The sequence below is a fragment of the Dromaius novaehollandiae genome, unplaced genomic scaffold (assembly GCF_036370855.1).
Source record: "Dromaius novaehollandiae isolate bDroNov1 unplaced genomic scaffold, bDroNov1.hap1 HAP1_SCAFFOLD_30, whole genome shotgun sequence".
Taxonomy (NCBI): Eukaryota; Metazoa; Chordata; class Aves; order Casuariiformes; family Dromaiidae; genus Dromaius; species Dromaius novaehollandiae.
Genome location: NW_026991333.1, coordinates 1251654 through 1266079, shown reverse-complemented (window position 1 = coordinate 1266079; position 14426 = coordinate 1251654). Strand labels below are relative to the sequence as shown.

General features: G+C 34.4%; 1 pseudogene; it reads right to left on the bottom strand.

The window, feature by feature from the left end:
- Positions 1-8010, bottom strand: part of LOC135325814 (gamma-2-syntrophin-like) — a 172637-nt pseudogene extending 164627 nt beyond the window's left edge.
- Positions 8011-14426: the final 6416 nt, after the last annotated feature.

The window sequence follows — 14426 nt, the reverse complement described above, 5'->3', positions numbered from 1 at the left end:
ATATTGTAATATTATCATAAACAAATGATAAAGATTAAGATTTTCAAAACAATTCAGTTTTTCAATTTATAATTTCTATTATATAAATTCAATGCATTTGTTTAAAAAAACCCCCCACCAATTATAGCAATATGGAGAAAAATAGTGAGAAAAATATTATCCTGTCCATTAAAGAAAACAAGGAAAAAGTTCAGCCGTAACATCAAAATAACATGTGAAGATGAGAATTAAATGAATTTAGAAAAGTACAAAGCTATAGGCTCTACCACAGTATAGGCAACTGGACAGGTTGAGGAAGACCCAGTTGTTTGTGTACGATCACCTGATGTTTCAGTGTTTTCCTGGAAAGGTCAGCTTGGCAGAATTACCATGTTGCCTACAAACAGTGCAATGAGGAAGAATTCCTTCTTAATGAACTTCATATCTAGAGCCACATAGTACTTTGCAACTCAAACCTAGATTGCCATCTGAACTGTATATGAAACTCCCTCACTTCTACACATTAATGCTACTTCTATATACTGGAAAAGCTGTTTACTTTCTGACGTAGTCCCAGGCTATGCCCTTATCTCTAGGCTTACCTACTAACTTACCTACCTAATTGTTACTCGTCATGAAATACAACCTAGGATCTTCAGCTCATTTCGTACACAGTGGCTACATGTCAGAGCTCTGGTACACTACATTGACTCTTACTTTCCAGAACTTTTTTCAAAATCCTACTTCTTATCTTAAAACTCCAAGTATTATCAGAGCCTGTTTTCCTGTCCTGTCTTCTTCCAGGAAATGCTACTTAGGGGACACATAAAATGTAGCAGTAAAGTGCATCAGGCTTGCTTTTTTGCTCAATGAAAGATGATCAATACAGATACAGATTTGATACTTCTTTTTTTTCTCAGATGCAACTAGCCTGTGCTAATTCAGTCAAGAACTATCTCAGAATAGGATGAATTTCTATTCTTTTTCAATGAAAGAAAATTTATACAAAAGGCATCTAGATGCCACCAAGACCAGAGCCATCATGTATGCTTATATGTACAGACACCATGAATTGCAGCCATAAAACATTTTACTATGACTTTTGTAACCACAGTTTGCATACAACTTCTCAGTGCTACCAATAATGTCTGTAGTTAAAGTCTGCACCTTTTCATGTTTCTCAGTGAAGTGGAAAGTATACACAAGCTGACAATTTTTGGCTCAGGCTTATATTTATTTCAGCAAACCAACCGGAATGTGACATGCCTTTCACTTCACTAAGTGTTCTTCCACTAGCTGCCCACTGATGCAGTCTTTTTGCACATTTTTAAAAGCAAGTCACGTTCCATTGAATTACACAGACAAGGTTTGAAACCAGTATATAGTTTCTAACTTCTAAAAGCTGTTTGTTTTTGTGTGATATTAAACAAAAAATACAGATATTTACTGTAGCAGAAATTTATGTATGTATGTGTTACATAAGCAGGCTCTCACTCTCGCTCTCATATGCACACACATGTATACGTGCATGCGTGCGTGCGTGTGTGTATGCATATACAGATACCCCTATATACTTTTAGGCTCTTAATCCTCAACAGGATATCATAAACTTACATGATAACTCCTAGTGCTAGATTTTATGTTCAGATGAAATGTGCCATATAACAAATAGACAAAAGACTCCCTTTTTGCCCTCCCTCTGAGGAGGCTGCCATGCATTGTTCTAGCGAATACCAGCATGGTTCATGAAATTTATTTTACTCAGTAAATTTGGGATATCTACACTTAGATTTAAGAGGAACACTTTCATATGAGGAAATAAAAGATGCTATTTGAAGATGTCCAAAACACAGATGCCATTGTTGTACTCATTATACAAAATGTCTCTAGATTTTCTAGCAACAATATTAAATGGTGATACAGAAGACTTTTCTATAGCTTAAGGACACCACATGCTTTAGAAAAACTTTGTAACTGAATTTGGGTAAAAAAAAAAAAAAAAAAAAAACACAACACCATATATATGCTGGCACTGAGTAAGCTCCATCTGTGGCTGAAGAAGAATTAAAATGAAGCAAGTAAGTATCTGTCAAGTGTTCTCCCAGCCAGCTCTATGCCCTTGAACAATTGTTGATACTTGATGCATCAATGAAGAAAAGTCCTTGTATTAGTTTACTCTTAAAATGCTTTCAGTTGGAAATACAGCTTTTTCTTGCTTTTATTTTTTTTCATTTAATAAGCTAACGATATTTGGTGGAAGAATACTGTACTCTCAATATTTATAGATTTTTAATTTCTTGTAATGTCATGTCAGAATAAAGGACACATACCATCTTGTAGATAAAAAAATAAGTTCTTACCTACAAGAATCCAAATACGCACAAAAGAAATATTGATCATTACATATTTTCTATTACCGAATAACATATCTCGCACTCCAATAGCATATTCTGATCTCTGTAGAAGACATTAAAATATACAGTCAAAAACATAGAAATCTAGAAGCACTTACATTTGCACTGTGATCACTTCCACTAACACAGACGACATCTTGTTTTTGAATTGTTAATACCTCTTTTGTAAGCTTCAGTCGGATGTCATAGGCATTTTCAGATACTTCATCATACAACAATGCAATACCAGTTTTAGTCTGTGAAAACAAGGCACAGAAATAGAAACAAAGATTTTAATTATATGAACACTTCATAATGATAAAAAATAACCTCTATCCGATTCAATACACAAAATGCATATAAATAAGCATTCTTTATAAAAAGTGGAAAACTGGTTTGCTTTTTAGGCTTCAAATGGATTAAACATAAAAAGCCTCTTCTGTACTGTAAAAAGACAGCTAAATGGTCTTTGAAGTAGGTATTAATATATAAAAAAATATTCCCCATTGTACTGTTCAACAAAGGATTTTTTTGCTGTAGAAAATTCTGTTTATTTTTAGTCATACAACTTACTATTAATTTGTATTAGAAGCAAAATGTATGTACATACATATATATACATGTATGTATGCACTTTTCAGTTTCAACAAGAGGTGGAGAAGTGTAATATTGTTACTGACTCAAAGATGTTCCTTCCACTGTCTCAGGAAAAAAATCTGTATCCTTCATAAATGCCACCTTTAAGATAGAGTTCTATTGTGGTACAAAACTGTTTTCATACAGTAAACCACACATATACACACTGCAAACATATAGGTGTTAAAGGTTTCAATTTGTTTAAGTCAAATGGACATGTATTTCTGAAGTTACATCATCACCAGAATATTACATACTAAAGTCTATCGGTAGTCAAGTATGTTTGTATTAAAAAAAGGTAAAATCTAAAAGATAGCTTGTAGCCAGAAGAAATGATTATCCTCAAAGTTCTCTACATGACTAATAGAAAAGAAAATCTGTTTTGACTTTTGGTTTTCTTACATATGCACAGATTTCCTACTAAACTGGAATTCAGAATGCTATAGTTAGTTGTTAAAATAAGCAGGCTAGTATAATTTCAGAACTTTACAACTGTTGCACAGAAGAGAAAGATTATAGCACCTGTTCTGAAAACAGATGATCATATTTGAGAGTAATATTTGTTTATTAATTTGTATCTGTAACATCAGACCACTGTGCACTTTCTCTGTGCAAGTGAAGAAATCAAGCACAACTTAAGGTTTATAGCTACAGTGTTGTTTTTTTCTTAAGACTGTTTTAAATCAAGTCATTCACCTTCATATTTTGTTTTTATTTTGTTAAATAGCAGACTGAGTAAAGAACAGAGTAATGGAATTAAAGAAGAAACATGCCCTGTGCACTGGATGGATGCTCCTCAACTGATTTAAAAGTAAAATAAAAAAAATGGCACATAACCTTAAAACAATATTTTCATTACTATAAAGATTAAGCAGAGAGCTCTTTGGTGATTGTTAGTAAAACCTTTTGGTCTTTAAAGGCGGGATCAGTTCAAGCTTAGGGCACTTATATTTTGATGTCATGTAGCTCTATGCAGAAAGAAAGTGCCAAAGCATCCATTATAGTCCACGGAAATGGAAAACCGCCTAGACAGCAATTCAATATACCCTTACATAGCAGTTGCTCAGTTGAATTGCTCATAAGGTTCTCATTAGTGCCCCATGTAGGCCACTGCTGCCATTTAACACACTTAGGATATCCAAGACAATCTAAACATGTATGTGGCCCTATGGGAAACCCAGGTGCTTCTAGCTGGAGGCTTGGCCAGATCTCCATGATTATAATGACATGCAGACACCTATCATACTAGTAGATATCTACCTGTAGATATTTTAAGCTTGAAATTAATCTCGCCACAAAGGTTTACAATGTAGAATTTCCCATCTAGGCCAGCCATTTGGATTCCGTAAAGCCAGTGGTGAGAAATAAACACTTCCGGAGCATGATTTATCTGATCTCTTCTACAGACCCATCTAGAATGAAACAAATTGCATCATAGCTCTCTATTTCAACTTAGAAAATAAATATAAATGACAACCCAGACACAGGTGTCTAATTCTGGACAGATGAATCTTGTCCCTAGTGTCTGCTAGGAATGCCTAAAGGAAAAAAAATGTTCAGTGTCATGTGTAAACTTTAATTATTCTCGTTTGTTTGTAAACTGACATTACTTTATATTCACAAACTTTCAACATTTTAAAATTTCTAGTATGATCGGATGATTTATCAATACAATTTTATAAATGACAGGATATGAAAACTGTGTCAACACCATCTCCTTAACAGCTACGGTACAGAAGAGCAAATATTTTCAAACAGTAGAATTCCCTTGCAAAATCAGCTTACCCAAATTTTGCTCCCATTCAAAGGTTCTGCATCACTACTTCACCCAGCCCGGCAATCATTGTTGCTTTTGCTGATATGCCAGATTATGCTTTACAGAAACATCTTGAGAGAACAGAACACTTTATATAATCTAAAATCAGAACATTCTACCGGCCAGCAATTGTTGCACATGTTTAGAAGTAACACAATAAAAAAAAAAAACAACAACAGAACTTTTACCTGTAACAGCCCATCAAATAATGAATGAAACATGTAGAGTGATTAAATATTGTAGTGCTTTCTATCATGCTATTTAAACTAAAAGTCTCACTGAAATTCATCTATTCCTATTAAAATGAATACCTACTTCACACCATCTAACTTTCAGTGTGATCTAAGATGACAAACAGCAATACCATATTTGCTTTCAGAATCAATAAAATAAATCTAGATTTCTCTCAGCCTTTCAATTATGCCTTTTTAGATCATTATAAATGGCTGTGAATTAGAATTCAGAACATTCACCTGTTCCTTCTTTGTATTAAAGAGGTGTTACAAGTAACTCCACATTCATTAGGCAAATTCCAGTATGGACAAAGTGCTTCTTCAAACAAGACTATTTTAATGGCAATTTAGTTTTTGCATGTACTTGTATATACAACATTTAATCTGTGCTGGATTTGTCTTGATTTCTTTTTTAAAAAGTTTCTTTATAAAGTAACTGTTCCAGTAACTGGTATCAGAAAGTGAGATTTGAAGAGTAGAAGTATCTCCTAAAAATGACATAGTAATGTTAGAGACCATACACCAAATTTGTATGTGCTTTGTAATAAAAGAATGCACAAAGTGCCTAGAGAGTTGCATCTCAATAGGACTTAGGTGCTTATAGTGAGAAGTAAAGGAATATGTGTTTAAATTCATTTGGGCAGATAAGGAAATTAAATGTTGGTTGCCATACCAATACATACCGTACTGATAAGTTTTCTAGACATTGGCCTCAGAAAAAGAAAAGGGGTACGTGTATGTATGTGTGTGCAGAGAGAGGAAAAGAAAAGAGAGCACAGTAGCATACACATCACATTAGTCGTGACATTTAAGAAAGCTTAGTCACTATTCTGTCTTTGAAAGAAGAAACACTGAGGCTTACTTTCTTGAGCAAGCTCAAAAACTGTCAATACCACACAGAAGAAAACAGCACTTTCTAGATGGAGCTAGAATTGTAGATACATCCTTTTATCAAACTTCTATTGTTCACTACTCAGGGCAGGTCCTTTCTGTCAGTGTACTTGCTTTAGAGTGCTCCCTGTTCAGTGTAGTATTTTGGGACCCTACTCAAACTATCATAATTCTTTCAGTGCACTGTATCTGCAGCCTAAACGTCACAGCTTTGAATTCTGTTTCAGAGTAGACATCTATGGGCCAAACTTTGGTCTTAATGGCATAAGCATTTGTCTTCATTACTTTAATGTTGAAAAAGCTTGCAAAAAATAAGGCAGACATAAATGTAAAAGTGTTATTGAGGTGTATTCCGTCTTCTTTTACAGAAACTGTTTACTTGTTTACATATAATTGTTTTTCAAATGTAATACTGAATTAGAGCAATAGTTTTCAGGCTTTTTATGCTAGTGAATATTTGACATAAAAAAAAGTTTAAAACTCTTTTACAGAGATTTAGATTGCAGAAGTTCTCAGTAACTCAAAACTTCTCTCTCTTCCTTCCCTCTGCCTAAATGGCTTTTATCATTTGTCGTCACTATTTTGGCCAACTGAATAGAGGCGTCAGTGTCTTTAGACCTGCATGAAAATTTATTCTAAGGAGTTTCCCTTGCTGTATCTAAAAAATACTCTGCTCTAGTCCACTGAGTCACACTGATCCTCCAGCAGAAATGACCATTTGCTAGTTCTTAGGCTTAATAAATATATTTATAGCTTCAATAGCACAGCAGTTTGATTTTCAACTGCTAAAAATACATTTCTAAATAAGCTTTCCTCATTTGTAAAAAAAATTCTTTTAGCATCACATTTAAACTTAAATTTAACTTTTTAAAGTGAAATAAATAAAAATATTTTATCAATAATCCTTATATCTCAGAAACAGTGATTAAATTCTTTAATCCAATTATGAAGGTTTTCCTGAAAACTTAACTCTGTTGAAATTTCATATCTGGGGTTTACTGATGTTTGGGAGGACATGTGAGAAGTGAGGTCACTAATTTTTATCCTATGTCACTTTAAATTAAGCAGAGATAGAACTTTAGGTTCGCTGTCTGCCCCACAGTGCTCTCACCACTAAGTTAAGGAAGACTTAAATTTACTCTCTCATAACTGTTCTGATATATTTTATACACAACTTCCACTATTGCGATCAAAAGACAAAGGAAGGCATTTTCTTGGAACAGGAGAGAATTCAAATTTGAAATGACCTTGACTAATACAAAAGAGATTTAAAAAAATGGGATGAAGCACCACAGAAGAAAGTGGAAGGTACTACACTCTAGGAATAATAATCAATTGCATGTAATTGGGAAAACTTGTACCACTCCTTCAAGAAAGGAAACAGGCAATATTAGTGTACTATCTTGTTGCAATAAAGGCAAACACAGATCATTTCTGTGGCTCTACTTTTGGTTCTCTCCAACTGATTTGCTTCCCTCCCCGCAACAAAAAACAGTGCCCAAAAGTGAACATAGCACTCTGGCTTTGTAGTACAAAATGTTCCCTCACAGTGCTGAATACAAGGGAAGATTATTTCATGTCCGTGAAGTAATCCATTACCACAGGTTGCACTTAATGCATCCCAGTAAATTTTCTTTTTATACATTATGACAGTGCTGATTCATGGCCGCACTAGAGAAAAGAGATAATGAACTGAAAAGAGTCAAGAACAAAAAATTAAGAATTACCAGAGATCTGTAATTCTGCATGAATTAGGGTTGTTTACCTTAAAGACAGAACAGCAGGGGAGATGATGACAGTTTTAAAGTCATATTACAAAGACAAAGGGAACAATCCAATAAGGAAAAAAAAACCTCCTCTCTTTAGCATACTCCTACTGCACCATCACCAGTGCCACAACTGTCCAGTTTCCATGTACAGAGGAGCACAGCAGTGCCTTTACATGCTAGGCCCAAGGATATCACCAGGGGCCCTTACTGCTTACCCAACCGCAGAGTCCAAAGGCCAGGGCTGTGCTGGACACTCTTACACACTCTACCTTGTGCTTTGGTCTGAGGACCATGCCCAGGGCCTCTCCCCGCACACACACATAGCTCACTGCCAGCTGCTTCTGCTTCCGCTCTAAGTGAGCACAGCAACTGCAGTGGTGACCGCAGCACCAGCGTCTTGCGCTATCCCTTGCACAAGAGGTGGCTGCCTGCCCCAGCAGTTCAGTCCTTTGGCCTTCGCCTGTGGCTGAGGCAAGACTACTCCCTTCCCCTACAGCTGCTCTCAGTTTGAATCTATGTACCCCTTCCACCCTCCATGCAGAAGCTGCCCCTTTTCCCAGCCAGCCCCCTTTACTTTGCCTTTACATCCATGAAGAACAGCAAGGTAGCACTGAAAGCCCATGGGTTTACAGCCTGCTGCATAGACAGAGGAAGAGCACCGTCAATGCAACTTCCAGAAGAGGGTACACCGAAAGTGAGTTGTAACAGGCAGCCGTGATGTAAGAACTTATTTGACTGAATAAGGTGGAACTGCCCACAGCACAGCCTTGCCCCAAAACTGCAACCTATATAGAAATGCAAACTCCCATGTAGCTCAATGATACAGTGTGTGGGTGTGCACTGTGAGCTATAGCTTAGAAACTGCACCCATTAGGATAATAAGTATTTTGAAAAGTAGAATGACATTCTACTGGAATAAATCCTGAGAGAAAAATACAGCAATATGGTGTTTGAAAGAACAACACATATTTGTAATAGAAAATGTATTTTCCTCTATGTGATGATGCAAAACTCAGAATTACAACTGTTTTGCACAGATAAAAGCATTTAATAGCATAAAAAAGATGAGGAATTTAACATGCTAATTCTGTCAATGACTTTTACAAGAGCACCACATTTATGTAAACTTCAGCATAACTGAGTTCTGCGTATGTTGAAATGTTTTGTTAGAACAAGGGTGGTATGAGCACTAAGCACCTACTTGCCTGAGCCACAGAAAATGTTGAGTCCCTGATAATCATCTAGGAAAATAAGTAACAAATGCATCATTCGTATGTCATTCATATGACACATGTGGCCAGCCACAGAGCATACAGCGTTTATTAATACATTAATCTGGCAAATATTGTCATTGATAAGCTTTAATCACTAAACTAGGCAATGCTGCACAGGAATTCAGGAGAGGCTTTGCTTCACTTAATCATTGATTTTAATTTTACCTTTTAAGTACAATGTTCTTCACACACACACACACGCAGTTGTGAAACTGAATTTAATAATTAAGATGGGTAATGAGAAGGTTTGACTGGTTAAACATTACTTGCACTGTAAACGCAAGCAGAACAAACACTATAAATAATATTTGCAATATACGTATTCTTGCTTTCTTCAATTAGAAACTTTACTTAAACTTAGCAGAACATATCAAACGTAGCAGCTCTAAGTGCAAGCAAATAGAATGACAGAAAAAATAGTGTAGATGATGTTTTAAACACATTGCTTGTTTTTATTTTGCTTTACAATTTCCTAATAAAATTACTGGAAGAATAGATTTATACAACCTAGAAAGAAAATTAAATATTTTGAACTTAAACTTGAACTGGAGAGGACTTTAGAATGCATCCTGTCAGCAAAAGCAAAAATCTGAAATCATATTTGTATTACCTAATTCTACTAATTCCCTCCTTCCCCCAAACTACAGTGAAGCAAGAGTTTACTTTGTCATTATCATGAAGTAGACTGAAGGGTAGTATTATTTTCATTTCTGAAAAACTAACCAACATAAAATAAACTGTGAATTTTATTCCAGTCTGAAAGCAACTGCCAATGTTAATCTTTGATAGCAGATTATTTTTATTATCACAAAGTCAACAGTAAGTTTTAATCTAGAATAATATACAACCAAACTAACTTAACAGCTGCCTTACTTCTATCTAAGATGTATTTGGAATGTATCTTCTTTCAGCCTCTATTTAAAACAAACAAAACCTCAAGCCAAACCCACCAAAAATTAATCAAAAGGAGAAAAACGCTTGGTAGCCTAATCAGTAAGTAGCTAATAAGAGTATTTATTCTTCACTTATTTCCTTTTTTTAATCCTCTTGAGCAGTTAAAGTATGAGACTAGATTATGTATTTTGATTATAGACTGTTACGCCGTTTCATAGAGTTCACAATCACCACTGTCAGTCAGTGGCGAAGAACAGAAATTCCTGACAGCCTGTTTTTAAACGGGTGATTCATATTCATGCTAAAGCCAGTGGAATTTGTCTGATGGGCATTAATGATTCCAGGGTAAGTCAATTAAGACTAAAGGTACTCAGTCACAATATATTGTAAATTTTCAATGCAAGATATTTAATAGGTAGATATATGATTATTATAAGAATCAGAATTAGAAACAAAAATGTTCAAGAACAGATATTTAATAAAAAATTCATTCTGTTTTTCCCCCAAGTACAGATTATAATATATGAATATATGAATTATAATATATGAAATATGCATCTTAAAAATTACTATTTTTCATAAAGATTTTTCTTATTTTTGCATATCTGCATTTATCAGTGCTTACTGTGGATTAACATTTCACTACATCCAGTTAAAACGCATATTAATGTTAAAAGTTTTTAGAATATTTTAATTGCAGCATTGTGATATTATTTTCCAGCACTTCAGGACACAAGATTTTTTCTAAATATTTAACTAGCACATAGAAATCTACAAAAAAGACTAAAAGCTCAAGCCAACAGCTGTTTGAAAAGATGCTCAAAAACCGTAATTTTAAAATCTATTTTACTGCTTACATCACAGCCTGTCCACCAAAAGCTCTCCTCAAAATAGCCTTAGGGGTGGAAGTTGGGATTTTCTGTTAATGACATTAGTCCTGCAAGAGAAGTGATTAACAGCTGGCTTTCAATCTGTGTGATCTTAAACATTACAAAGTAAGCAGTAATGTCTTGTTTAATTATTGCAAGCACAGTGTGTCAGCAGCTAATTAGATATGATTGATTACTGTCATCCTCATGCACCTCTCAAAAGATCAGAAATATCTGAATCCTGTAATGCGTGTTTAGAAAGTGAACTTTCAGAGCATCAATTTGGATAAAAATTGCCTGTTAAAAATACAAATTCTAATCAGTGCTAAATAATAATGCCACACAGTTGAATATATTAGAACACAGTCCCTATTCCAGAAAATAGTCAAGGCATAAACTTTTAGAAAAAACATGCCTACTTTTATTTTGATTTAAAAGATATCTTTAAGTAAATTGATTGTTTATTGCTATACCTCATTTTTTCAGGGAACTGATCAGTAGGACAGAACTAACTAGCCTAAGAATATAAAGACACTCCTACGCTTACAGCAGGCAGTTACCAGTTAAACAAGAAGGAAAAAATTTCACACTCGGAACTTGAAATACTTAGCAATAGACCAAAAGGTCCTCAAGAACTTTCTCTTTGGAGATTATTTAAGAAACAGCTAAGAGATTGCTTGAAAATTGATTTGATCATTTCTACTATTGGTACCGTTCAGCCTACCCTGATAGGTAGGCTGTTCCTTTTGATATATCAACATGTAAACAAAGAACATATTCCCTTAATATGTACAACTGGGAGTACAATTCATCCAGAGAGACTCGCTGTATTTTCTTAATTTGGAATAACCAAGTATGACTATACATAAAGGTATCATGTTTTTGTAATGAAATAGCTGGCCTTGTTTCATTTGTCAAATCTTCCCACTCCTGCTATCCTTCCCCTTTACTCTGATACAACTGTACCACATTCATTCTTTTTCTAGCCTTCCCATCAAGTTTTTTTCCATTCTTCTAAACTGTGTTGAGTTGTTCCGCCAGAACCAGCGAAGCAAAGCTATATTTAACTGCTTAATTTCTAAATAAGGTGCATGCAAATATTTCTGGCTTCTTTCTAAGTTTAAAATGACAAAATTACATTCTATAGTTTCATCATCCTCCTGTGAATACTGCTATGGCAAAGATATTCATATCATTATTACAGTAAGAATTTCCCATACTATGTTGTCTTCTACTACTATTGGACTTTCACAGTAAGATTTAGGTAAAGATCAATAACACAAATACAATGGGAGTTAAAAAACAGCTCCTGAGCATTAAACCAAGTCCAGGAAAAAAACTTCTATTTTCATCTGTAGTTATTGTTTTTACAGGCCACTTCCTCAGATAAATCCAGATGTCGGAAATTAAAATCCTTTTAAGCCATGCATTTGGCTACTAGCCTGGAAAGTAAGGAGACAGTGCAGCTACATGTTTCATCCAAAGGCTTAATGGCATATTTAAGCTGATCCTCTGTTACACTTTCTTCTTCTTTTAGACTTGGTTGCAAATTTCAAATATAAGTGTGATGATCAGTAACTTTTTAATACTTTCTATATCTGACAGACAGAATACTAATTAAATGTGTCAAATGGGTTGAAATACTGAGAGTACTCCAGATAAATCTGGGAGGGGATGTATGAAGACTTATCAGTATGAAAGCAAACATTTTAAGTCCTGAAATTAAGAAAAAACAGGATTAGAGTCATTAAAGAGGATAAAGGCATAAACTACTTAAAAAGAAAGAAAAAAAAAAAACCTCTATTTTGAAATTATGGGCCTCTCTAGGAAACACAGTGGAATTGGCAGTAAATGGCTAAGTAGGATAGGAGCCAGGAAAAAGCTGAGAAGTTTCTAAGAAGTTATACCTCTTAGCAATCTCATATTCAAGAGCAGAGATGACAGCAGTGCCTAGACAGCCAATATTAAATAGTGGAGAAGAGTAATTTAAAAACTGATCATACTAGGTCATGCTAGGAAAAAGATAAGAGAAGCAGTTTGTTTATGCCTAAAATACATAGAAAAACAAAATTTCCTGTAACAAGAGTTTCATAGTTTCATTCTGTTCTTAAGAGAGTTTTCTTAGGAATAATGTAAATATAAAAAATTCCAAAATGTGTATTTGCATATAGAATTTGTAAACAGTTGATTACTATGTTGTAAGCTTCACAAAGAATGGCCTTTTTCAGAAATGTGTAGTTTGAACCAATGAGTTTCTGAACTTGCTGGGACTGCTACACAGTATTTAAGTATTAAATCATTGTATGAGTTAATGGTAAGCACAGATAAAGATGGACTAGTCCCAACTGAGTCTTTTGCAACAAAGAAGTCTTTAAACAAGCAACTATTGTAACTGATTTAACAGTGGTTTAATGTAAGTCATTTCCATATTCTTTAGCAATTAAGCTTGAACCAAAAAATAGCATTGAGAATAAGCTTTGTAAAAAAAAAGTGTGTTCAAAAAATGAAGAAGCTGGTAAAATATTTGAAAATATCAGAGATGGGAAAACAAAAATTCTCAGCGCAGACTAGAAAAAAAGAGTACTGGAGCTTACCTTTGGGGACAGAAATAAACAGAAAAATGAATAAATTACCATGTTCAAGTTAAACAAGCATCCTTCAGGAACTAGAAGCTTACCCAAATAAAATCAAACAAAACAAGTTGGAAATCTAAGGGAAACTAAAGGTTTTCTGGAATACCCGGGAATAGATAAAAAAATGCAGATAATGTGAGTTTTGAAAACTAAGTTATTTATTTGAATCATATTTCTTCAGAAAAGATGAAGAAAATCTGTTCTAAGTGACTTTTTATGGGCAACAAAAACGTAGTCAGAGGTGGCAAGTATATGCACTTTTAAAAGCAATAAATAATCTGGGGTGAATAAATATTTGTACAGAACTCGAAGGGACTTCTTATATTTTTAAAGCATACACTGTCTCATTAGTATCAAGATGACTGAGCAAGAAGACTAATCCTAAAAAAATATTCCAGGAATGGTGCTAAGTCTGATTCTGGCAGTTGAATATAAAAATTATTTCACATCTCTTTCTCAACTTCAAGAACTGGCTGATCTATAGCCAGTCCAGTCAACTGATTCTGATACACAGCTAGTGTAACCATTTGGCTTATGCTTATTCAGACACATTTATACATATATACACATGTACCAACTGACAAAAATAAAACTGTTAGGAACCAATCAAATAAATCTGCAAGCAATATTAGATACAAAAGCATTTGAAGGTAAACTGTTTGACAAAAGATTTTGACCTTTCAAGGGTTTTGACAAAGCCCTTCCTAACAGATATGCTTCAGAGTATAATAAATTTACAGTGGAAGTTGCTTTTTATTCATAAATGTCCCTCCAATATCATCTTATACTTACAATTATTAGCCATAGGACACTGGACTAGCACAATTTTCCATTGATACATCATGGAAAACCTTCACTCCAGGATTCTGTGAGTAAGGGAGTATAGCTACATCACATACTGCAGTTCAACACATGTATCAGGGAAGAGAACAAATAACAACCCACGTTCAAACACAATTTTGTAAAAACAACTGCAAAAACTCACATAAGTTGATTCAGAATTGTGTTTAGAATTGTATTTATAAACAGACTTCTCTTC